The sequence below is a fragment of the Penaeus monodon genome, chromosome 43, assembly GCF_015228065.2.
Source record: "Penaeus monodon isolate SGIC_2016 chromosome 43, NSTDA_Pmon_1, whole genome shotgun sequence".
NCBI classification, from domain to species: Eukaryota; Metazoa; Arthropoda; class Malacostraca; order Decapoda; family Penaeidae; genus Penaeus; species Penaeus monodon.
The window spans coordinates 4608995-4609822 of record NC_051428.1 but is presented as its reverse complement, the minus strand read 5'-3'; positions in this window follow the sequence as shown (position 1 = coordinate 4609822).

Below are 828 nucleotides of genomic sequence, written 5' to 3'. Positions count from 1 at the left end.
AATTTCACTGACGCAGATTTCAGTGAGGAAATTCTTTGGATTAACCATTCTCTCGGATTTTTAATATGAGTGAAATCATTCCTAGGCTTCCCAGTTATAAAAGTACTAATAATAGGAAAGTGACCACTTATGGTTGTATAAATAATACCACTAGAATAGTATGACTGTAAATTGTTATGCCATATCTGATCAATTAATGTAGCACTTGTGTTGGTAACTCTTGTGGGTTTGGTTATAGTTGGATAAAACATGTGAGAATATAACAGATCAATAAAATCGTGAACTGGATTTTCATCATATTTCAAGGTTATAATATTGCACTTGATTGTAATTTCATTTAGACATTGATAAAATCATTAAGATTTTGTGGCAGGCTACGTATGTTACAAGAGAGAGCTGTCAGACTGTTGGCTGGAGGATCATAGTTAGTGTTGATGGAGTTAGCGAGAAGATAATTGCAATGTGGCTGTATTAGGTCTACACAGCATAAGTCATTGCCTCTGTTATCCGAATCTCTCACGTTAAAAGTTTGATTGTTAATGTCATGAATTGAGAAATTAGGAAACTTACATCATTTATTTAAAATATGTAAATCAGAATTATTCAGACTATGAAAAGGTAAGTCATTTGTGAAAGCCATTGAGAGCAAGAAGACATCAACTCACGAATTAACTATTAACTAGACCTGCTGTTGGCTCACACTTGCCGTTTGGTCCCGGGCGTTGGTGGTTCGGCTTTTCTTTGATATCGAGTTTCATGTTGACGAAGTAGGCGATCCTGCCCTGGGCTCTTGCAGCAGAACGGAGGGCTGGGAGGTGGCCGGCTTTC